Source organism: Pavona decussata, unplaced genomic scaffold (assembly GCF_977016875.1).
Source record: "Pavona decussata unplaced genomic scaffold, jaPavDecu1.1 SCAFFOLD_300, whole genome shotgun sequence".
Lineage (NCBI taxonomy): Eukaryota > Metazoa > Cnidaria > Anthozoa > Scleractinia > Agariciidae > Pavona > Pavona decussata.
The window spans coordinates 5350001-5373860 of NW_028145697.1; the positions used below are offsets into that span (position 1 = coordinate 5350001).

Below are 23860 nucleotides of genomic sequence, written 5' to 3' on the forward strand. Positions count from 1 at the left end.
GAATACCCGCATGCTTTGACTTGATTCGGCCCTTTGTCGAGATTTACGCTGCTTCGATTGCTGTCTCGATGGTTTGAAAGCATCTTCAATAGAGATGTTCTCTGTATGTAAACATGTTAAATGGCTTTCTCCTTTTCATTTCCAACGATGAGAAAATCCTCTATTTAAATATTGCTTTACTGCGATTGGTGAATGTAATACAATGGAGACAATCCGCTCTTGGCAGGGCCCGGAAGGAGAGTGTTATTGTTGTGGTCTAGATTGGGCGCTGTCCCACCAGGTGGGCAAGTGATTTGAACCTGGAGGCTGGGCTGCTAAGGGGCCTATCCAACAGTTTACGCTCATCTCCATACTCCAAAACGACATTTTTTTAACAACTTTATTCACACTTAAACTAACCTTAAATATTACAATTTAGTCGTGAACGTTTCGCAATTATAAGTAATACAATATGTATATTTTTTAACTAACATAACATTGGTAGATTAAAATTCTTGGCTTTACACCGAAAAGTACAATTACACAATTGGTCGATAAGTTTATAGTATACAATAAGGATAGAAAAATTTAACTATCTAAAATAAGATGAGTTCCTCAAATGGTTTCCATTTTTTGTTGAACATATTCGTTTTATTTGTCAAGCAAAATTCTCTTAAAGTGGATGAAAGAAGGTTTTATGTTCTTATACCTACAGGTCCACAGGTAGTTTTTACCTAGAATAATTATATAGTTAACCAGATCCATCTCGTCCTTTAGAAATCCAATAACAATTGACGTAACAAGAGACATTTGCACCCATAAAGCTTATTTAAAATGTTAGCAATAACCTCATTCCAAAAGGAGTTTGAAAAAGAGCAACTAAATAAGATATGACTTAGAGTTTCGAGTGTCTCATTGCAAAAACAGCAGTTGGGGGTTGAAACTAGCCTATTTTATAAAGTATATCATTAGTGTACAAAATAGAATTTAAAACCTTATATTGAAAGGAGCGTATATAAGGTTCATGTGCCACTTTATTGGCAGCAGGTAGACGTCAGCAATTTGGTCATCTCCCAAATCAAAATCTTCACTCAACCTCGCCCATTTCCTAGGCCTTTCATACACATGTTTTATCAAATAGCTGTAATAATAGCGGCATTGGAACGTTTCCAAATTAAGAACCACCTTAAAATTAGACAAAGTTGATGTGCGTAAGTTTTGTGGAATTGATTGTCTTAGACCTGTCCATGTCAGGCAATTAGACTTCGTTAATCCCTGTCTTTTCACAGCATTAAAGGACGCTATATTTGTTTTATCCAAATGACATGATGTCACCCCGATGGCGTTTGAGTCTTTGGAATTTTCATTGGGCAAACAAAGATGGCGGACGGTACTGCTCAAGTTATAATTTATCTTCTCTAAGCCGTAAGCAGTTAACTTTGGAAGCTCCTCAAGAAGTACTGAAATTTTAACTTTAAAGGAAAGAAAAACCAATGCACAAGGTCCTTGCGAGATATTTTTTCGTGCACCCGGCCCAAAAATACAAGAATCCAGCAATATCAACTGGTTGTGGAGTTAAGCAAATGTGACTGTAAACTCTCGTTTTCTTTTCTTTTCTTTTTCTTTTTTTTTTTTTCTCATGTTGTCGTAAATTTAAATTGCTTTGCACATTATTGACAGGTTATATGGTGTGACGGGTTTGTTACTGCTGTTGCTACCTTTGAATTAGACTTTAATTTGAGAACGTCGTTCTGACGTATGGAATGTTCCATCTGTCAAAATGACCAACGTGATTTCAAGCCAAAGTTGTGCAAAATAATATATTGATAACAATATATGTGTTTTAAGTGGCGTATGCTATTACCATAGTAACAGAGAAACTACAGAATGGGTCGTAATTTTCCATTACTCATACAGACAGGTGCTGATATTTCTTATTTAGTAATTTTGTCGATCGTATCATTCCTAATTATCACAATAGTATTGTTATTGCAAGACATTTAATTTTAATTATTAGCCAGTTCCATTGAGAAACTTTTTAATTGAACGAAGAAAACATCTTACGTCAACAGTAGATAAATATATTTAATATATTAAATTCATCCATCATAAGAATTATAATTATAATAATAACATAAGCTTACTATATATCACAGCCATGTGTTATAATGTCGAACTTAACAATCGTGAGCTTGATCAGAGGCTCTCCTCAACTTTGTAAAGCTCCAAAGGGTTTGCTGAAAAGCTGTTTTTAAGCTCCTAAAAGAGCCGTTTTGGTCTCTCAAACATGTATTTGTGGCTCATAAAACCTTTTATATACGCTGTAGATCAGGTAGTTCTATTTTGCCTGTGGGGGAGTCAATCCCCTATACACGTCACTCATGTTTTATTTCCAACTGTGAACCATGCAAAAATAATTATTTCTGTGATCATACACCAAATGTGATCATATGACACTTGAATGGTGTGACAAAGGTGTAATTTCTAGTTGTGCGTCAGACTTTTCATAACAAAAATATCACAAGACCATACACGTAGGTGTAGGTGTGATCACATGTTGTAAGGAATAGATTAAATCAAGAAAAAACTATCTTAAGAAACAGAACAAAGTAAAATGTTACTTTTCCATAGGCAGTGCTAACTCGTCAATTTCAATATCCTATTGTTTAACTACCGTAAGCCTCTTAGCCAAGTAAGAATTTTGATATATCAAAATTACTCCATTTGAAAATTAATTGCTCACTGTGACTGGATTTGATCACATGTACATAAAAATAAAAATTTCTAAGAAGTCCTATAATCGAGAGTGAATAATTATTGTTATGTGTAAGACTGGATTTTACACTGTAACTTTATTTTACTGAAGTAAACTTCATATATGTTTGTCCCACGAACCTGGTTTGATGGTCTTAGCTCCCACGAGGCTCTTGTAGCTCAGTGGTAGAGCATCCGAACGAGTAATCGGAAAGTATTAGGTTCGACTCCTGATAAGAGCACTTGCATTTTGGTCTGAGTTTGCCGACTGTCACTTACTGAGTAATACATCATTCTCATTTATTCATCAGCCTTAACATATTCCATTACATTAGTTATTGCATCCCACATATGCCACTCATTGACATTCCAATCCTTGCAGTATGCAGGATATTTGTCCCATGAACCTAGTGTAATGGCCTTAGCTCCTAATAGTCTCCTGTAGCTCAGTGGTAGAGCATCCAAAGTAGTAATAGGAAGGTCTTAGGTTGAACTCCTGATTGATAAGGGCACTCAGATTTTTGTCCGAGTATGCCTGTGTCACTTACTGATTAATACCTCATTCTCGTTGAGGTATGTATGTAGTAAACTGTCAACAATCGAAATGTTTAGGCCAGCATCATTTGTAACTTGAGTGCTTGGCTTGGTGTGGGCTAATGCTGACTCAGATTTGGTTTTTTAGCATTCTTGCACCTACCCGTGTCACACCTCCACCTCCTATTGGTATTCAGTACCCACTCTGGAATGTCGAGACACGTTATGTGATACAGGGTATCACACTGAAAGCACTGGACATACTCCTGCTTGTTGTTGGGCATTCTGCAAACACAGTAGATGGCCACTGTTGTCTTTCTGTTGGTGATATGGAAAGGCACCCTTCTTGATGTTTCTGGAAAAGGCACCATCTCCTGTGAATCTAGGCAGTGGACATAGTGGTCACGCATGTGTTGTGGGTCGTAGCATTGACTAACAGGGTCTATTCCATGGCAGAGATCGGTGGCAAATGCCAGGGCAAACAAACCACACTCATTTGTCTTTGTTTGTTTTTGAACTTTCTTGTTTACAAATGTTTCGCGATTTCCTGTATGCATCAGCAAATGGCAGGAATGATCTATGGTGATTGGATTTGGTCTAATGAATAGGCTGTCATATATCTTGACACTTCCAGGGATTAAAGATATGGTGCTTAGGCATACCCAGTGTGAGCCAGTATTAATGACTTGCACAAATTTACTTACAGCTGGGACCACTAACTCCCCCTTAACTGCTGGGTCGCACAGACCATCCACAAAAGGAAATTTTTCCTTTGACAGGATCTGTCCTGCATGGATTTCTGAGTCAAACAACCAGTGTGTTTTCTTCAAGACACTGTCTCTAGCATCTTGTTAGAGAACAAAGCTCATGTTGGTTTGAGGGTCCATAAGTTTCACCCATGATTTTAGATCAGGTGAGTAGTCGTTGATTACTTGTTTGACTGGAAGAGGAGAAGAAGAAGTCTTCATGTCATCTTTCATAATTATAATGTCATGTCCTTCATCAACAGGATTTTCAACTGGACACACTTGGTCGTTCTTGTCAATTCCATTTGGTTCAGGATCTTTGAAACATGTCCATGATTTTCAATCAGGAGCGTTCTCATTTATGTTATGTTATGTGCATCTGAAGGAGGTAGTTGATCAGCTGGTAGTTGATGAGGAGGTAGTTGATCATCATATCTTCTTTTCTTTCGTAAAGACAGTAGATTAGCCTCATTGGCCTTGTTCTGTGAGGCTTGCTTTTTCTGCTAGGTTGTTTTTGGACAATGTGCTGCTTTATTAGTTGTTGATGTTGTTTCTTGCCTGGCACAGACTTCTTTGCCTGTTTTTTTCTTTTCTCTATGATGATGTTTCCATCTGTTGGTAAATGCATTTCTTTTGCGTCTTTGTGGCAGTGGCAGGTATTCCTTGCTTGGCCTTTCATTGTTGTGTTTTTCATTGGCATTTTTCTCTGAAACATTTCCCTTCTCATCGGTTGGCTGGAAAGAAGAGAACTTATCCTTAAGAGCTTCTGCCTGTAAGGATCAAGCAAAGTTGAAAATCGATCCAAAATTCAAAATTCTGAAACTTTGTCAGAATAAAGCCTATTACATGCCTGATTCTTTGGCATAATTTGTTTTCTTCCAAACTCGATAATTTAAGTTTGGGACGCGTTTAGTTTAAGGGGGTATTTTTTGCTGTGAAAGCCAAAAAAATGCAGATTTTGGAAAATTGGTAAAAAATTACCAAAACCTCCGAAGCCAATGACATTTAATCTAGTTGATAATGGTAATTTGCAGATTTCAAAGATGGCTCCTTTCTGACAATACTCGTACAGTGAGGCACTATGCTTCATTTCCTGGGATATCTCTTGAGTAGCAGACAGACTTCGTAAAATTTGTTTGTACGATTTGAAAGGATTTATATTAGTGTAGTTTTTGATACAAAAATTTTAGCGGGTAAACATTATGCATTTGCAGGAGAGCGCCTCAACGCCTCAAATATTCCCTAAATTCGACTTTTCGCAAGACACCTTTTGGGAGACACGGTCTGTAGGACTGATTACAAGTTACGAAATTTCCAGCTATGGCAATAAAGGTTCTCAAAATTGAAAAATATGTGCGTTGTTTATTATTTTTAGACGCTGTCCCTGACTTGTTACAGATATTTTGATCATTTTGACGCAATGAGCCATACAAGTAAATTGTTGTAATACCGGACGATTAATGCACGTCAGTGTTATCTGGAGGTTTGGGGTATTGTGTACACGTGGCTTGGCTGATACGCTCATTAGTCGTTGATTGCGTCTCCTCCTGGGACGAGGAAGGCTAGTACAGAGAACTATTAGGAATAATGGCCAACCTCTCGAGGTCCCGTGAAAGCACTTCCATACTCTCTTCTTGATCATCTCCTAGGATGCTGACTTCACTGGCCGCAGAAACGCTCTCAATTACCTGTGTTCAAAAAAATGAAAATATAACATAAATTACCACTCAAATGCTTGCAGACCATAGCATAACACCGATTTCTGTGTGTCGTCACGGGAACCATTTACACGTTTATATATCCGCACTCCCTTCAGTTAATGAACAAAAGGTTGGGTGCTATTTTGTGGCCCCTTCTCAGGTGCAATTCTATTACCTTTCCTGCCTCTTTTATTTGAAACACTCTACATGTAAGTGCATTATTTTCCTTCAAATAAATGATTGGCTGACCGCTCGTCCTGTGCAGAAACTGAAACGCACCAGGAGACTAGGTTCTAGGGGTTTTGGGTTTTGGGTTTTGCTGACTTTTTATTTTTTTCAGGAGGCGATCTCTTTGAATGCTGGAAACTCCAGGGAAGTGGAAGAAGAAAACGGAAATTCCAAGGGAGGTGTCTTAGACAGGGTCCGAGCAACTTTTTGTTTCATAGAAATGGCCAAAGCGATAAGCATTTTTCCTTTTCTCTGCTCCATAGCACTCCCACTGTACCCCCAGATGAATGTCCAGTCGCTTGGTAGTAGAAAGGAGAGTACAAGAGATTGTGTCGAAAAGAGGACTCCACATAATCCTTCGCGTGACTCCTCTTCTTGCCTCACATTTCCTTGTATGTTTCCTCTTCCTACTAGCAATGGACTGTTACGGTTGTGCGTCGCCACAGGAAGCCCACAACGCTCAATTGCAAATCACAAGAAAGGCCTGCGACACAGCCTAGTGTACTAAGCATTCTCTCTTTATACGTACGTGTTATGGATAGTGAATAAAAACTAAAACAAGACCCAGTCCTCTACAGGCATGAGGGACTCGCTATAAAATGATTCTGTCCACTATTTTTCCACACCTCTTTTGGCAGCTTTTCATGCGTAGCGATCCATGTGTTCAGCTTTTCGCGGCACTGCCGACAGATTGCTGGAAGAATGACAATGCATAAGTAGAGCCTTGTTAGTGGATACGTTAGTTAGTGGGACATTCCAAACAAATAACGATTATACAGTTGAATACCTGAGCCGATAGGTATTAGTGATGTAGTCCTGTTGAATATTTCCTCCGACTGTTTGTTATTGATATTGCGATCACCCGTGTGCTTTTTTGAGCGGTGAGTTGCAACCCCCTCTGGATCCTGGCAAAGTTTTTTCTGCCCTCTCCATTTGATACCAAAGGAATCTCGGTGCTTTGGACACACGCGAAAGTTCGTGTCAGCACTCCCCTCAAATACTCCTAATATGTGCAAAACAAGGCCGTGAGAAGATAACACCCTACAGGGAAAAAATGCAGCAGAGAGGGCCACGAAAATATCCTTACCTGCCCTCAGTAGAATTTGCTCTTCCTCAGAGGAAACGCCGTCTCCACGCATTTTCAACAGCCTTAAGTGCCCTGCTATGTTGCGCTGACAATCACTGAGCGTTTGATATTCAGTGATCACCATGCCTTTCACATTAACTGAACCACAATCCGTCCCGGAAAGCTTTCAAATCCCGCATTTATCCATTTTTGGCGCTTTTCATACAAAACTTTTTGCTACTCAATTCACATGCTTAGTGTTCTGGGGCGACTTCGAAATGTTTAGAGGCGCTTTAAGCAGATTTGCTTGGGATTGATGGAAGGATCGACGGGCGGTGAATATAATAGTTTTGAGCTATCCTCCAAGAAAACAAAGACTGTGAAAGAACACTATATTTTGAAAAAGTCAATTCAGATAACGTATTTTCCGGGGAAGGTTAAGACAAGTATGTTTACGCCTGTAACAAATAAAGCGTGACGAATGCTTTAATTGAATTACAACATTAAACTTGAGTACTTTCCTACGCATGCAAATTGCAGATAAACAAACTCCTACCGCCCCTATTACTGAGCTTATTTGTTCGAAAGTCCCTGTTTTTACGCATCGTTAAAAGATTTTCTTCTAGATTAAGATGAGGCAGACATACAAAAGTAAAAATTATGTGTCAAGAGAAGTTTCGTTTTCATCCAAGCGTGGACACGTGGCAGAAAAACATATTGTAATTAGGAGCAAACATGGCATGTTTTGCCGCCAAAAATCTAAAGTTTGAAGGGCGTTCGTGCACGTTTTGCTAAAATAACGCTGAGAATGGATATCAGAGACTTTTTTGAGAAAATTGTTTCTACCTGGGTCTTTCAGAACTGTTTCTGTTGATCACCAAAGTGTTTCAGTGTCAGTAAAATTAGAAATTTGCCGCTAATGTTAAGTCAACATACCGTAATCAAATCAATTAAAGAAGCCAATTTAATTTGGCTATTCCCACGATGAACATTTCGTGAATTGAATGCAACATACGCTGTAAACCCATGCTTGAATTTGCTACCACACTTTTTAGTCTTCTTCTCTTCTGTATTTTAATATACTGAGGGTGCTAATCTCAGTTAAAAGTTCCAAAATACTTTCAATCAAAAATACGGGGTGAATGCCATTGCAAATAATCGAATCTTGCACTTTCAAACTCTCAGAGGAACGCTTGCCTGACAGTTGTAAAAATTCAATTGTTTGGCTTTCAAACATAAAGTGTTGCTCATGTGTTTCACGGCGTGTAGGGTTTCGCTACAGCAGTGTAGGGATTAACGGTGCGTGTAATCTATAAGGCTCATCTCATCGCACTAGTAGAACAAAAAAAATTTCGTCAATAAAACATAGTCATACAGACATAGTCATATATGCATATAAAAAAAGCAGATTATTTTCATTTTACAATGTCAATATTACAATAACCTGGCCCACCTGGGGGGAAGGAACAAAAATAACTACATTACTTGCAAAAAAATTCGGACGTTTAATTTTCAGACACTTTTTCCCTCTCGTTTCGGACAATTTTCAAACCAAAAATTTCAGACACTGCGCTGAAACATGCTTAAAGTAAATTTACGCCTAAAAAATATGAATTGGACTGAAATAAAATCTGTGAAAATGATAGTTTTACTGTACCTTCAAGGGTTTACAGCCTGCTTATGCCTCAAGCAGTGTCTCAAATGTTTTCCTTTCCTGAACGACTGAGCAAAGCCGCCTAATCCGAATTCTAGCCATATCATGTATACTGGCTTTGAATATGTGATGCCGTCGCCAAGAAAGTACAAAGTTTTATACTATACTGTAAGAATTTCCGACGGTTTTATTTTCGGACACTATTTTTGTCCGAAATTAATAATGTTACACACTCGTTGTTTTAGGTTTTCACAATTTCGATTTTGCTAAGTATTTGTTTGCTTCTGGAATTGATTTTAGTTGCTATGTAGTTGGCAAGGTAACCATTTGGCAATGAGGGTAGTGAATACGATTGGCTACTAAAGGCTGTATATGTTGTGTGCGCTGGTACCTTATGTATACATGTAGTAGAATAAATAAACAGATATTAACACAGTCATACTATTTCCAAGAGTACCCAACACTTTTAATCTACCCTGTTTTAGCACACAAAATGTACGGAGATACAAACTACAACTTGTTAATGTTCCCTTAAAAGGACCAAATGATTTGGCCGAGAAATTTTATTTATTATACATTGCAAAGTACAGCTGTATGTGTAGGATATTCACTGAAAGATCAACTAACATATGTTGTGGTGAACACAGGTTTGTGGGGAAGCAATTTGATATTCGTAACAACATGCTGATGCACAAGCACGCCAATCTACTTTTTTCCTTGTTCATCCCTATCTGTGACTTTCATCACAAGCAGTGTTGGGAACAATAGCTTCGCATAGCAGATAATGGCTTAAATGACAAAAGGGACGAGGTCTTTTTTCTACTTCGCAATGTTGCAAAGTCCTCTACAGAAGCTGCCTTTGACAACAATCTGAAGTCCTTAAAGCACAGTGATGTGTGGCTCAGTAGTCCTCGCTTGCAGAATTGGTTTGAGAAAACATAGCTGGGAGAGGCCAAGGTACAGTGGACCAATTACACCAATATACAAGTAATCTGCAAATAGAGGAAACATGGCGTTTTCCTCTATCCATCCCCCTCCTTTATTTTCCCTGGTAAGCACCCCTCGCCCCTGGACATGAGTGGGAATATGGTAACTACATTACAGATATTAGGGTTTGCCTTTTGCCAATAATATCTTGTCTCTGCTGTGGTTCTTGCGTGATTTTATCATTTCTTGTTTCAGTTAGTTATCACTACAAACCTTTAAAAGTGGTCTCTATGGCATCGATTTCTTCGTGGCAGAAGACTTTCATGAAGAACTGGGGACTCCAGGTGGGGTTCCATGTACGGAAGATGTTGAGTGCTTTCTCTATGGATGCGGTCGTTTCGTTTTGGATGATAAAAGAGCCTACCACCACAAAATTGACGTTGGTTTTCACCACAAGAAAGAAAAGTGGAACTTCGTACCGCATTGTTTTGTAGGTAGCATCCAGGAGGGTGATTTCGTTACCATAATGGTTCATTAGGCGCCTCTGCCAAGCTGTTTGATGAGCAAGCAACAATTTCTGTCACATCAGCTTCAACATTGCCATCTTTTTCAGTTTCCTCTCTAGGATTTGCCTCCACATGGGAAAGGGAGCAAGGCCTTAAGAGAAACAAATTCTGTGAATTTTCTGCCATCCAATTCTGGATTTTCTTCTCGAGATTTTCTTGGTCTATCTTCGATAGCATCTGTTTCACTGTTGCTTTGTAAATGTGGTTTCTTACATCCACGTCTTTGGGATAAACGCACCTGTTGGTGATAGGGGGAGGCAGTCTGGCCCGCAAAAAGGTCAGTCTTGACAAAGTGTCAGAGGTGTCTTTTCATTTCATCAACCTTTTTCACACCCTCACCAACAACCATTTGGATTTTATCGGCTGCCGCATACCACCAACCTAGTGAAAAAGGCAATAATTTTGTGGAATTTTTGTCAGATCTTTTGTGGATGTCTTTTTAAACAATCAAATTATATTACAGTACTGCCATAGTTGAAAATGTCACAACGTCTATTTTGAGCAATCCAGAGCTAAATTCTGAAGTATGATATCTTACTTATTTAGGGGATCCTAAAAGCAATAATGTAGTATAGTGCTGGTACTGTGGTTATGGGTCACTGTGAGAAAGTGCATTGTACTAAATTCACACAAATGCACACACACACACACATAAATAAATAAATAAATAAATAAATAAACTACAAATAAAATTAATGACTTTGAAAGATAACAAACCTCTCCAATAACATGCTCCTTATGATCCTTCTCCTTGGGTAACATGATGTAGATTCTTCGATCACATTATTGCCTCTCTCCATTTTTGATGTCACTCCTAAGTTTGACTGACATGTCTCTCCTGAGCCTGCGTCGCAGACAGTCTATAATCCCTGATATAGTCTGTCTGCGAAACCGCTCCAAAAAGCTTGTTCTGGTATCCCGCAGTTTTGCAGGGATATCTGTAACCGTTTCGGATTGGCTTAATTTCTAACGCGCTCTCTGATTGGTCGTTACTTCTTGAGCAATCACGCAATACTCTGCACTCCAGCTGCGATGCTAAAAATATGATTTGTACTTGTTGTACTTACCCAGGTTTTCCCTTGGATTGATTGATGGATAGTTTTGATATATTTTAGCGTTGTGAATCAAAAGGAAATGACGGTCATTTCTGAAGAAAGTTGGGAACAAGCGTTTGGAGCTGTGAAAGAGCAGTTCGAATATCTAATCTTCTGCCGGAGCAAGAAAATGCGCTTCGGGAATTTCTGTTAGGTAAAAATATTTTTGTGAATTTGACGACTGGCTATGGAATATCTTTAATATTCCAATGTCTTCCAAATGCGGCGGATGCTCTTTTCGAGAGGCCTCGTGGTTCCAGTGTCATTGTAGTAACATCACCGTTGTGAGCTCTCGTGGAAGACCAGGTTCGTCAACTAAATGATCCTGGAATTCCAGCGATTGCTATCACAGACGAAGAGGACGAGGAGTTCATGTAACAGGTCCTGAATCGTCTATGGCTCTCTTTAGCGTTTGCTCTCCACTGAATCTTGGAGAAGCATTTTTGATTGTGAAAGCTTCAAAAAGATGTTGATTGGAGTCGCTATCGACGAAGCTTACTGTATTACACAATGGTATGTAGCTACATAAATTTGCAACCTGTTGATCAAGCTGAAATGTCACACTGGCGTTTTACTCATAAAATAAGCTTAAAATATAGTCTGGTTTTAGCGTATTTTTCATGCACAAGCTATTTTTATCTAATCATTTTTTTAGTGCGATGAATAAACAACTCGTTAATTATAGAACTGGATCAGGAGTTTGCAAAGATTGTTTTTATTAACAGATTGAATTTTCCATACTGCACAGCCCCGTACATTTATTTTGCATACTTCTCCTGCCCAAGTTAATGTAAGTTAACTTTTATCGAAAAGCTAATGACCCAACCAAAAAAGTCATGTTAAGTTTTTTTTTTTGCACATATTTCCACTGTACTGTCTTTCTATTTATAGGGGCATGTCTGGGTCCAAAAAGGTACCATTTGGGAAATGGTATGGCTGTCTGGGCGAGCTCAGATCTCTGATACCTGAAGAGAGCAGGTTGGTACTATTGACAGCTACTGCAACGAAATCTACAAAGGGAGAAATTTTATCCACCCTTCATTTGTCAGAGGAGGACGTTAAGTTCATTGAACAGAGTCCAGATCGACCAAACATAAAATACTGTCTGCAATATCTGGACAAAAACGAACCTCTGGAGTCTTCCTTTTCTACCCTGATCTCAGATATTAAAACAATGGGGCCAGGCATGCCAAGAACTCTGATATATTGTCAGACAAGGAAACAATGTTCTCTTTTGTTTCGGGTGTTAGATTTTCCTTGGAGGGAGCATCTTCCATGGAACAAGAAAACTTCAAAATAGAATGGTTGAAATGTACCATGCTGGAACATCATCATGTGTAAAAGAGCACATTGTGGAAAATATGGCTTGTGACGACGGTCATATTAGAGTACTGATTTCAACAATTGCATTTGGAATGGGTGTGAATTGTAAGAGAGTCAGGAGAGTGATACATTTTGGACCATCCAAATCAGTGGAATCATATGTGCAAGAGTGTGGTCGTGCAGGAAGGGATGGAGAGTTTAGCGCATGTGTGTTATTACACAATGGTCTGCTTTCTACGTACTGTGAGAAAGACATAAAAAAATACATAAATAGCAGCGGATGTTGCAGAATAGTGCTCATTAGCTACTTTGAAATTCACCATGAAAGTAACAGTGTGCAGTTCACTGCTGACCAGCAGATGTGTTGTGAAATTTGTGCAGAAATTTGCAAATGTGGGAAGGATACTCGTCCTGATCTTTAGAGCCCTCAAGGGGACTTTGCGACCGCACAACTAAATCTAGAACAGTCAGATAGCAGTACCAGCAGACGGACACGAGTGGTCCCCAGCTCAGCAAGAAAACTGCTTCAAAACAGGCTTCTGGATTTTCATAAAGAGTTAGCGAATGAGGTTGCTGTTGATTCAATGGTGACATGCCCTAATATCTTGCTTGAATTTAATTCGTTTCATAACAATCAGATTATATGCAATTGCCACTTAATATTCACAGTAAAGGATGTCACTGAAATTGTTGAAATTTGGAGGCACCAGTATGCTGTTGCTATCATTCAAACAATGAATGACATTTTCAGTGATATTGACACATCTTCATAATGTCAACCAGCTGCCATTAATGAGTCAATGGATGGCGATGATTCCATCCTGTCTGAATGGGGACAATTACGTGATGATTCTTCCCTAAACCTATTGCTTGACACATGATTTAGAGGGCTTTGGTTCACTATGCTCAGAACTGGAAAGCCAAGATCATTCTTGTAATTTTGAATCATTTGCTGATAAGTCACTACCCTGATTTGAATTAATAGAGAGGTCAAGTCATTGTCATGTTGTTATTGTAGCAACATCCCCAGATCTAAAAAAAACTGTGGTCCCTACAAATACGGTAGAAATTGGCATGTTTTTCACTTTCCTGTGTATCGTTGCACTCGGGAACAAAACTGTAGCCCATACTTTCTGTCTCTCTCAAGAAAGATTCTAAGATCCCGAAATTTTGCTACCATGGTAAAACAACATACCTCTCGTATGTAATTTTAAATACTAATGATGGAATAATTTTTTGAGAAGTGGTAAAATTGTTTTTGGCAGAATTGCACGATGGATAGTGCCCAAAACCAGGGGAGTACCCTGGGGTGAAAGTGACTAAGAGCTGGCAGTACTCTTCCAATATTTAAGTATAGGTGAGGTGAGCCACTGAGGGTTTGAAACCCTAACCCTGATTAGGACATGAAATCCTAAAATACCCACCCTGTTTAGGACAACAACATCACTTTTATGACACTTTTTAGGACAAAGGACAAAATGTGCGCCGTCTTGTTTGAAGCCATTTATTGCCACTTGAAATAGAGCAAACTACTTTTGTTTGCTCGCAGGAACAAAAACAAAAATCAATAATTTAAAATTTAACATTACTATTCATGTCATTCATAAATTGTCTATCTATATAAAAAAAAAACTGGTGATAATAATTTATCCAAGTTGTGGAATTCCCTGAAGCATGATGTACGTAAACTTAGGAAAAAACCTTTCAAAAATAAAATTCACCAATTTTTACTTGCTGTATTTGATAATGAGGATGATTATGTTGATGTCTCTCCGTTAAAGTTAAAAATTACTAATTATTATTAACCAAACTCTAGTTATTATTGCTATTACGTCCTTATCATGTAAATACTAACTATCTGTGAACGCATGTGTATACCTATTTATTCTATTTATTTACTTGGTTTTACTAATTCTGTATATACGATCTTAAAATTCATCTATTTACAAACAGGATTAAATTAAAAGCCAGTTTTAAAAAGAATTTACAAGTAAAAATATCCTGGGCACTTCTGACATATGTAGGAAGACTATTGCCTGTTTAGGACAGAAAGGACTAAAACTAGAACCTGTTCAGCAGCACATCCGCATATAAGCCATTTAAGGGGGGTCCCCTCCCCTGGACTAAGATGATAGGAGTATTTTTCTTTTTTTTTTTTTTACACTAGGTCAGCTACTACTGTCAAATAGAGAGCAATAATATTATTGTCCAACTGTAAGTTGAAAGGGCCAGTTTTGTTTAATTCAAGACTATATGGCACTGTTTCCTGTCATCTGTTGTAAAGGATGGCAATGAAGGAGTCATGGCTTGAAACTTCAAAAAGTTGATTAAATGCTTCATCCCCAAATATTTTTATGGTTTAAGTGTTCCCCTTATGAAATTTGTTTGATATCTTATAACTCGACAGGATATGGTTTTTATGTATGGGTATTAAGCCACTGAGATTTAATCTTACAACTAAAATCATTATGACATATAGCCCCTTAAATTCTTGAAAGTATAAAACAAAAACTCTATCTAGCATGCCGATGTAGAATCATGTACTTCTTGTGATCATGTATCCAATGAAACATTTTTTGCCTGTCAAAGCCACATAAAATACTTGGCTTGACTTGTGCATAGTGATGGTACTTTCGGCCTGGAGTGTGATGGAATGCTTTATTAGAGATAAGCTCATTCACAATCTTCGCAAGATCACCCTTAACTGATTTCTGGACATGTTTACCTGATCTCTTAAAAGCAGACATGGCATGGTCAAAGTCATGCATCAGCTCACTCGTCACATCAACAGAGTGGCAAATTCTATCAAGTGACTTCCGTGTAGCACCTGGACCAAGCTTCTTTATAACCTCCTTCACAAACTTGTTAAAGAACTCCAGAAGTAGGTCCAGGGAGATATTCCCACCCACTCCAGGCTTGTTTTTGGCAGTTTTGTTCCCGATGAGGTGGTGAGCTGCTTGTGGGCTCAGAAGGGCATAAATCTGAAACATCAGGTATAAGGCTTCCAGGGCATACTTATTAGAGGACCCACCCTGGTGCTTCAGGTACAGTAGGAAAAATTTCCAACAGCGTTTGACATGATCCTCATCACCTTCGAAAATGCCATCCCAAAAGTTCAGGATAAGCATCCCGTAATCTAGGAGGGCTTTCTGAAAGGACAGCATGTCATCTCTTTTTTCCTCATCAACAGCTGTATCAATGACAAACAAACTTCTTGGAGGAGGGTCAATAATAACAGGGGGTCGGTGGCCTGCTTCATGGTCTCGTCTAACCTTACCATCATGTGCAAACGTTCTTGTACAACCGGGAGCCCTGCACCTGAATCTGCCATCTGGTGTTAATTCTTGCTGTCTGGCTGTACTTTCATACTGGATGATTCCTGCTGACTGTCGCATCTTCTCATTTCTTGGTTGGTCAATCACATAGTCATCAATAACCAGCGTTGCTACTCGTCTTAGGTAGGCATGTTTAGCCTCAGTTGTGGCATTCTTAGGATTTGGGAGCAAGTTCTTGGTTGGCCTGTCTTGGTCCGAACTTGTAATGCCAAGGACTTCAGCAGCTGCAGCAATTACTCGTGATTCCACTTCTAACTGAAAGAACCTACGACAAGCATTTGCTGCAGATGTGACATCACCTTTGACATTTCTTCGGTTGATAAGGTTTCTGTCACTGTAGAGGGTACGCTTGTCAGCTGCAGAGGCACCACTGTACAGGTTGGAGAAGGCAACCTACATATAAATTTCATATCAAATACAAAGCTGATCAGTGAAGTAAAATAAAAAAATTAAAGAATAAACACTGTGTTGACTAAAATATAATGATAAAATATTTGAAATTAATCAAGCTATAAAAAAAAAATGTTTAGTAAACCACATATTGAAAATTGAAAAAAATGACAATGGAATAAAATGCTGTTTAAATTTCCTTCTAAAGGAAATATAGATACAAATTGTTATTAAATCTAAGAATTTAAAAGTGACAATTCTGACGTATTGATTAGCTTTTAACATATTAAGGATTGATGGAATTGTTCTCATGGAGTTGTTAGTTTACCTCTAAGAACTTGTTGCCTGCATGTCAGTCTGCAATTTCAAAATGTAGTCCCTCCAGTCTTTCTTTGGGTGTGAAGCCATTGGACAACGAGCAGTGGCCATTTGCTGCTCTTTCTACACTTAGCTGGTCACCAACCACGCCTTGCTCTCCATACACCTGATCTTCATCATCACCATGGTGTGGAACATACTTGTGTAGCTGCTCCAATACTCTTAAAATGCCATCAGCATCATTCTCGTTTTCATAAATCATCCCAAGAAATGTCTGAAAAAAAAAATGAAAAATTATAATTCAGTTACTCTTTTCAACAGTAAAATGTCCCTATTCTACATGCCAACAGTACAAAATAGTGATGATATGGTTGCTAAACAACCAGGATTGAACAGTAACTTAGGGACTATAGTAATGACTGGTAATCTACTTTATTTTATATTAATACCGTAGATCTACCCAAAAACCCATGCATTAAAAAAATGAAATCACATTCATAATAACCCTAACTTCCAATGTTTTTTTTTTTTCAAAATCATAGGGGAGAAGTTAGGCTGGGAGTTGAATACTTGTAGACAGCATCGCAATTCTGTCTTGAGAAAAAATAGATAGAAACAAACCATTGTTATTTTGTACCTATAGTCAATTTTCTCTGTTTAGCACCAAAGTTTCTCCCTGTTAATATTTGATATAAAAACTTAAATCAATAACACAAAATCAGTTAACTTACTGTGTTTGTTTTGTCAACCATTTCATGGCTATAGTTGTGTTTTATGTGTCCGGTACACACATCAGACAGAAATGCGAGGCATGGTATATTGTTCACCAGAATCCTCTCTACCACCTTAAGGTAGTTGTCACGCTGTCTGGCATTGTCGATGTTGGAAGGCAAACACTTTCCATTCTCCATGCCAAGGACACCTACAGTTGGTGGGTCATCACTCAGCTCGTTTCCAGACACCCTGTTCTCTGTCCTCATTGCTGTGACATAATGACAGTCCACATTTTGATGCTCCTCTGTCATCCAGTGCACTTCCTGGGTATAGTCCAGGTTGTCAAAAACGAGCTTCCATCCAGTATCGGCTTGAACAGCTTGGGGGTGTTGCGGCTCTACATGTTGACATCCATTTTGGCACCTAGTAGCCATGAACTGCCCTTGATGGATGATGGCATCACAAATGGTTTTGTCATGATCCTTGCCAAACTCATCAAGTTTCTTGTACAGGTAGGTGTGACTAGTGGCCAGACGTAAGGTCTTAAAACGTGCAAGTGTGGCCTTAAAAATAACAAAACAAATAAATATCAGTCACTTATAAAATAATTGACTAATTAAACCTCCAAGTGGATAGGGCCTTCCTTATTGGGACAGTTACAAAAAAGGGAATTGACTCAATAATTAAATCTGTACATTCAAGGCTATTAAACCTAGCACATCAGAGTGTTGTTTACTATCATTGTTTGTTTAATCATGAGTTAAATATAATCGAGGCAATGGAAAACAAGGTCAATTTTTTTTTGAAAATTTACAAACAATCTGAATATAATTATAAGCATATTACTATACACATGATGCAGTATAATTTGATTTGTCCGTGAAGCATGTAAGATCACAAATCTTAACAAGATACTACGCTAGTTTACTTACCACCCAATTCGAATGATACGAAAAGTCAGTTATTAAGAGCTGGACTGCAATCATGTACTGGGACCTATTTTGCAAGCATACCGCAGCTGCCATTCCAATAGCACCAAAGTCAGCTTGGGGAGAAGGATTTTTCGCCTTACTTCTTTGGTTTACTGCGGCTGCTGGGAGGATGGAATAAAACAAGGGGGCCCTGTCCTGAATCTCAGTTGACAGTTTTTCCTTGCTGAATGACAACATGTCTTCCCTGCCCGTTTTTCTTAAGCAACTAGGATCTTTCTTCAAGCACATTTGGGAACATTCCTTCTCGAGATCCTTCAGGAGAAACTGTGCAATTTGCTTGTAGGTTCCACAAACCAACGTTTTCCCCAATGATTCCAGATCTTCGGGAAGTTTTCTCTTAGCACTAGGTTTGGATGGCCAATTTACCTTTACCGAAACATCAACAGTGGATTTGTTCTTTGGCTGGGGCGATTTATTTCCACCTCTTCCATCATTTTCCCTGGCTGATAGTACACTCTGGCTGTTTAGGACCGGTGAAACTGGCGACAGGCACGTTCTTCGCTCGTTACGAACAGGCGAGGAAGGCACAAGGGAAAACCCCTCATCAGATCCCTTGCAGACTTTCTTGGAGGTCGGGCCATCCTGATCACCGATATGTATTTCCTCTGATCATTTCAATGCCAATGAAATTTCGCTTTGATTCAGGCTTCTGAGTTCTTGTTCTAATTTTTCTACTTGCTCGAGAAGTCCTCGTCATTTCTTCAATTTTGCAACACAGTTTCTACAGATGTATTTGTTCTCGATCGATCTCAAAGATAAATCGAGACTTGGCGATTTCGGCGATAACGTCAAATTGTTTCCATCCCTTAACGAGCAAAACTCTTTCGTTACTCTTTGCTGTATCATGACAGCATAAATTACAAAAAACCGACGAATCAGGCATAACCACTTTGACCTTTTGATATGCAAATAAATTGTTGTGTACTGCAACCTGTACAAATTTTATTTTTTGCTTTGTACAGTATTGCGTGATATGGCTTAATGGGGAAATATCCAATCGGAGAACACGTTAGAAATTGAGCCAATCAAAAATAGTTACAGATATCCCTGCAAACCTGCGAGATACCAGAACAAGCTGTTTGGAGCAGTTTTGCAGATGGACTATATCGAGTTCTCTATAGGTCTTGAGGTCTTGAGTGACAAGTCTGGCTGCAACACAGGCTAGAGCCACTCTGTGTCATCAGTAACCTGCACAAAAAGAAACAAAAGCGGGATTGACTGATACTGATATTCTCTATGGGTGGTCTGGGCAGGTCATTTTTATTTCGTTTTACCTCGTTGCCAGTAAATGCTACGTAATGTACAAGTGGCAATTATAATTCAGTTTTGTAGTGGGTGGGAAATAAACTCTGGGGTATATATATCAGGGCTTGAAAGTGAGCAATAAGGTGATGAAAAAGTGCTTCTAACAGACTGAAGTTTTTACCCAAAACTGGGCTGAGAATGAGATTTTTATTTACTTTTCTACCTTCCCCTGTTCCTTCACCGCCTCAGGACAGAGGACCATGTATACTCTATTCTTGTAATTTAAGGACATAAAATTACCTTGTAACTTGGAAACCTTATAACTTCTGACATTACTATCTGAGCAGGGCAGCCAAACTTGATACTGTCTTGATGCAAAAACCTCCTTCCTTTGAATGAATGATCATTTTCCTGAAAAGTACATTTATTTGTCAATTGGTTTATTGCCCCTTCCCTTATGTGAGGCTCATTCTAAGTGCAACTTAATGACATTCATGCTCCATTTCTAACTTGAACTCAAAAGTTACCTTTTGGTGAGATTTTGTTTCTTCTTAGATTTCTTTCTGGCAGGGCCATGTTGGCAGTCATAGATCTTGTATCTTGGGGGGTACTAAAAAATATTTAATATGGGGAGGCTCCGCCCCGAGGTTCGACCGCTTACCCTTTTATATACCACTTTTGGCAGAAAAAGTACCCCTTTCATATACCTTCCATTGGAAAATAGTACCCCTTTCAGAAACCTACTTAAGAACACTGCATCCCCTTTTTAACCCTTAGAATGGAGGCCCTTTTAAATACCTGAACGACAGATTTCCCTACCCATTCATATACTGTGACTCGTGAAATCCCTACCCTTTCATATACCTGAAGCATGAAAAAGGTACCCCTTTGAGGTGGAGCGTCCCGGTATAGGCCGTTGTCCCCCCCCCCCCCCCCCCCGGGACAATGTATGCCTAAATGTAAACTCTGAAAGGATCCATACCAGAAAATGTTTATTTGGTTTGACCCTTCCTCACCCCAAATCACTGAAAAGTCCCGCTTATTATCATACACCTTGTTACTTCTATCGGGTGGCTATGGATGTTCTCTGGAACTGCACATTCATAGTTCTTTCTGATTTGACAGACAATAGTGCCTCCCTTGTCATGGCAAGGGAGGAGAGGGCAGTAGTAGTAGTAGTAGGAGGAGGAGGTATGTATGCATGTATAATTTGTTTGTTTATTTCTTTGTTAGTTAACTAGTTACTTTGCTTGAAGTTTGCTATTATTATCCAAATTCACTGGGATAACATTTTCATGCCTTTATCTTAAAGGCAAACAAAATCTAAGCTCACACTATCGAGACAATTCAATTGAAGTTTAGTATCTAAGATGTAACCCATGGAGATTATGTTCATATCAAAAAGTCTCTTTCATGAAGACCCATGGGATTTCAATGACCCACTTTCAATGAAGTTGTTGAATCGTCTTTTTTGTTGTCACCATGATGACCAGCTACGACGCAACTTTGCAAGTGCCTGCCAACTTTCAAATCGTGGGACCCTCACTCCGTGGCAAAACCACCTGTCTATTAGTTGCTGTGCGATGCGCCTGTGTATTTTCGCCACGACGATGGATCTCCCTGTCACTTCCAAAAAATAGAGTATTGCTACAGCTCGTAATGGTAACCCATCTTTGATCAATTCGAGAAGCTCGGGGTGGGGTTCCATCAAACCCTTCCCGAAGACCTGGAAGCGCTCTTTTCATGTTGGACGCATCTAGGGTTGTTGATTGTAGATGATCTCATGCTCGAGACAGTGCAATCACCTTGCATCACTCAGCTGCTGACATGCTGTACCCACCACTTGGACCTGTTTGCTGTCACACTGACCCAAAACCTGTATCTGGGAGAATGCAAGCAAACCAGTAGAAATTGGAATTACCATTACACAGTGCTTTTTCGAAATCCCACTGACCCACATTAAATCAAAGTCTTCGTGCAACTGTTGGATGGGGAACAGCCAGAGGTTTCGGGAACTCTATAAAAAAGCCACCAAACGACCCTATGACTACTTTCTAGTAGACAATCATCCAAGAACCTGCGAAGCCATTCATTTCAGAACACATCTCCTGCTCAGCGAACCCCAACCCATCAACATCTTGCAATCGCTAAAATCAAAGACCATGTGTTCCAAGAGAGGTCAAGGCAAGGGAATGCTACACATCTCTTTTAACGCGACTGGTCCACCAACACACCTCTGGCAGCGTCTGACCGATCAAACCGAGGATCTGAGAGAAGGAACACTACAGATTCGTTGGCGATTGGGACATCCCAGACCCACGCTGTAACAATCCTTGGCTGAAAAAGGGACGACATCTCAAGTTCGATGTCCAACAAAAAACGGCCACCAAAGGGTTGATAGCAGGCTGTGTGATAGTGTGGATCCTGGCTATCAGAGTCTTTTAGGACATTTTCTACCAACAGGAAATCAGTTTGCAGCTTGCCAGATTCAGAGTCAAAGAATTGAACAAAACATACGAACTGTTCCAAAACAGAAATATCAGTGACATCATCACATAGCAAACCCACAAAATTTGATTTATGAAGCTAACTTGGCCAAGAACCAAAAACATCTCTCGTACAGGACCAGGTGATCCTGATTCAAGTATTTCATTTCTTCAAGTCCCAAATTATCCAGTAGTGACAATAAGGAAGTAAACTTTCTGTTGGGGAGTTCTTCATTAGCAAGCCAATACAAAGAATCTTCCCCACATTTACTGTAAAAAGTACCTGTATTCAATGGACACCTCTATTAAGCGGACGCTGACACCTTTAACTTGACTTTTATGGTCCTTTCTGCAAAAAGTATCCATGTTTTTGTCCACGTTTCCATGTTTTTGTCCACGTTTTAATAGATCGATCACTAAAAAAGATTTGTCACATCTTTGTAGACACTTAACAAACAAGAAATACTATCTCTGGTTGCAGCCTGATTAACAAAGAAATGATCAAATTAGTAATACGTGACCTCACCAACAAAACATTTCAGTGTGGCAAACAGGAAATTCATGTACCTAGAGACACGTCTGTAAAACTAATTACATAATACAAATCCTTCATCAATTTCTGTCTCAACCAGTTATTTGAAAACTATACTTGCATAGTAGCTCCTATCCTGCGAGCAGTGGTTTCGTAGCGTAGCGTCCGATGGAGACTACAACCTTGATGCTGAACTTTCCCATGGAAGTTCTTGATGATAAGGCTTGTTACGTTACCTACCCTGTGAAGGATGACTGAGAACTTCGTATCTTCTGTAAATTTCCCTCGCTGGATTCCACAACCTACCCGCAGTCCTCCATCATGGTCAAGGAATGGGTAAAGGCAGTATAACGAACTTGTTGTTTTTACGGCACTCTTCTTATGCTGACTGGAGCTCTGTCTTGTCCTTCTTGGAGTGGCTTTAACATTCCCATCTCTCTTGAAAAAGCGACTTTCTGGGCTGCTTTAAGGATCTTCCTTCAGCTGACTCCACCTCTTCCACTGTCAGGGCAGACCCTTGTTGACTCCTGATTGGTTCAGCACACCTTTCCTTCTTGGATTACATCAGTTGGCGGAGTTTTCGTTTGTACCTTAGACAGATAGCAACGGCTTAATGTGCTCTGTGCCAATCCGAGAAGTAATTTAAACTATTGACAAGGCTCCATGGCTCTTGCATACTTGTTGTATAAAACGTCACTTTCCTCACCTCTGAATCAGTCTCACAAGCACTCGCGTTGGAAGGAAAGAAATTAGTGAATTGTTTGTTCTCTCATTGCAAAGGAAGGAATAGTTAGATTCGATGCCAACTCTCGCCAATTCCGGCAATAATTTTTACTATAGCAGTGCTTGTTTACCGCTAGGTAAACCGCACAAATTCCACAGATATGATACAACAATAAAGAAGGCGTTCCCAAAGAAGTGGTTCGGTTTATGAGTCGTGTTTATCTGTGGAAATTTCCCAAGATGGCAATTCCTTGCAAAAGATCTGCAAAGTCATGCTCACATGCCATTTTCATTGGCTAATCAGAGCGAAAAATAACCGAATTGCTTGTCAAACTCACGCTGTTCAAAGTGTTTTCTCCAAAGACAAAACATGTGAGATTAATGAGGGTATTTCAAAAATGCACAAAAGGGTCTTTGCGATTTCAACATTTTTATACAATTATGGAATCCAATCCTCCCTCACTGTTATGCAAGCATCATGCTATTTATGCTAAAGTTGCCACAGAACAAGAAATAAACATGTATCAATAAATTATCATGCAGCTAATTACTTG

At 39.2% G+C, this 23860-nt stretch overlaps 4 pseudogenes across 1 annotated transcript; all 4 read right to left on the reverse strand.

The window, feature by feature from the left end:
* LOC146454793 (uncharacterized) overlaps window positions 1-4713 on the reverse strand; it is a 10782-nt pseudogene extending 6069 nt beyond the window's left edge.
* An 862-nt stretch (window positions 4714-5575) lies between these two features.
* Window positions 5576-7215, reverse strand: LOC146454794 (uncharacterized; annotated as a pseudogene). Its single transcript, XR_014859215.1, has 3 exons — window positions 7155-7215; window positions 6568-6635; window positions 5576-5701 (listed from the first exon to the last, which is right to left on the reverse strand). The product of XR_014859215.1 is annotated as an uncharacterized LOC146454794 (transcript).
* A 7869-nt stretch (window positions 7216-15084) lies between these two features.
* Window positions 15085-16876, reverse strand: LOC146454795 (uncharacterized; annotated as a pseudogene).
* A 2476-nt stretch (window positions 16877-19352) lies between these two features.
* Window positions 19353-21920, reverse strand: LOC146454796 (uncharacterized; annotated as a pseudogene).
* Between the last annotated feature and the right edge of the window lie 1940 nt (window positions 21921-23860).